The following is a 2,300-nucleotide window of genomic DNA, read 5'->3' as shown; positions in this document are numbered from 1 at the left end:
GCAATTACAAATTGTGCTGCTATGAACATGGGTGCACATACATCACTGTGATATGATGTTTTTAGATCTTCCGGGAAAATACCAAGCAGGGGGATAGCTGGGTTGAATGGGACCTCTAGGCCTAGTTTTCGGAGGAATCTCCATTGATAATATTAATTCAATTAATCTTAATACTTATTCTTTGTCTTTTAGTACTGTCCAAGTTACTTCTTATTTTCTCTAAACATCTTAGTAATAGATACTTAATCCTTGTTGGAAAGAGTCTAATAATCTACAAATAAAGGAATTACACTATTTTAAAATACACTTGAAATGTCATAAATATTTTCATAATTTTTTTCTGATCTAATCTGTAGCTATTCATATTTTTAAAATTCTAGCTATAATAAAGATAAAAGCCTCATTACACTATCAAGGTGCTAAATCTGAAAGTTGTGTAAGAGGTCATACGACCTGGGGACAGCTCCACATTTCTCCCACCCAGACACACTATAACCACCATCAAGGAACCATCAAGAACTTACTGAGCTGCGCTCATTTTTACCACTGACCCAGCATCTGTAAAACAATATTAAGTCACAGGTTCCTACCATCAGGAAAGTGAAAAAACAATCACGATTACTGTTCTATATATTATAATAACTGAATATATTCACATCTGTTAATGTTTTAATTCCTACATGCACTATATGTATGTGGCTCTTACCATCACAATTAGAAGAAAATGGAATAATGTATCTTTAACTATTTTGTATTGGTCTTTTAAGCCACATCTTGAAAGCTTAAATGTAATAGGCTAGGCAAAAATTTGAAACTGATTTTCTAGGAGGTCCTCTAAGTTCCAGGACAGTAGGAATTTAGAATGTGTCCATCATGGTGTTCTCTGCAGTGTCTACTTCAGAGCCAAGCATATACCATATTAGAATTTGTCAAAAATTTAGACTCATGAAAATCTTAGGACACAAAGTGACACTTCTTCTACCCTAAGACTTTCATTTTAAAAATAGGAAAGTTGAATGACATAATTTGTTTAAAGTCACATAACCAGTTTGCTCATTACTTAAAGAATGCTTTTTGCATTATATTTGGCTTAGTTTCTTCTTGTTTGTGAAGCATTACATGAAAATAATTCTCTTTTTTGTGTATAATTCTCACTTTAAATAAGCACTAGATAGCCACATTTATTTTACATTCTTAAGGGATGGACTTTGGGGAAAGAAGAAGAACATGTCCAGTAGAAATGTGTCTTTTTGCTAAGGCAAAGTGATTCCTTGTTATATCCCTTGGTGACCAAAGTGATTGACATAAACAAAGACTGAGTCACATGTTTCACATTACAAGGAAAGCTACAGCAGAGACATATGAGTGATTCAGGATTAGACTATCGGTCTATCATCACTTATGTCTAATTTTGTCTCTGGCTGCTCACATCCAAGATATACACATCCAAGATAACACATGTCAGTAAGGCAGGTCCTATCCATGGGCCACAGAGCTGGAGAAATGAGGAAAAGAATTCTTGTGGCTTACCTCCCAGGAACTGTGTGGAATTAATAAATTAATGTTTAGAAAGAATCTCAAGTGTCTTTGAAGAATGTTATTATTTAAACAGGAAACAGAATTATTTTATTTCATCGGCCAGTTATGTAGCTTCATCATTTGCTATCCTGGTCTCTTCTGTTGCTGCTTATACAATATGAAGCTAAGTAAATTATCAAGATACACTATTTAAGGGGCAGGAAACCACTCAATTCATCTTTAAAGAATGGAAAATATTCTAGTCACCATGAGCACTCTTGACGTACATTTTTGTTTAAAATGACTCCTCATAAAAACACAGTATAAACTAAGACTGTCAGATACTTAATAAGTTATGTTAATATTGAACTAACTGGGCAAAATGTTGGTAAAATACTTCCCAATATTTTTTTCTTAAAATGTAATTTGTTGCGTGATGTGTCAAAAAGCAACACTTTCCAGAAACCATTTTCCTCCAGATTTCAAGGCATATTTAATCTTTACCATTAGGTCACTTATACTTGTCTAAAAAGTCATTCAACTTCACAAGGAAAAGTTGGTGTCTTCTGGCCTACTTGTGTTGATTATTCCATGCAGGAGCTGCATATGTTTGGAACCACCTGCAACCCTACCCCCAGCACACATCCAACCTCCCTGACCATATTTTCTACTCTTCTCCTGGGACACTGGGCCTATTCATGCTGGGCTCCTTGCTTTCTTTCACTTGTGCCCAGTCCATGTGGTCTTCATGCATTTGGGTTTTTTTTTTTTTTTTTTTTTTT

At 34.7% G+C, this 2,300-nt stretch overlaps 1 protein-coding gene across 1 annotated transcript in view; it reads right to left on the bottom strand.

Moving 5' to 3' along the window:
- Positions 1 to 2,300, bottom strand: part of Hmcn1 (hemicentin 1) — a 393,676-nt gene that overhangs the window by 237,055 nt on the left and 154,321 nt on the right. The window lies entirely within an intron of this gene.

The sequence above is a fragment of the Chinchilla lanigera genome, unplaced genomic scaffold, assembly GCF_000276665.1.
Source record: "Chinchilla lanigera isolate Chin_1 unplaced genomic scaffold, ChiLan1.0 scaffold00005, whole genome shotgun sequence".
Taxonomy (NCBI): Eukaryota; Metazoa; Chordata; class Mammalia; order Rodentia; family Chinchillidae; genus Chinchilla; species Chinchilla lanigera.
The sequence above is the reverse complement of the archived record's forward strand: the minus strand, read 5'-3'. Positions and strand labels throughout refer to the sequence as shown.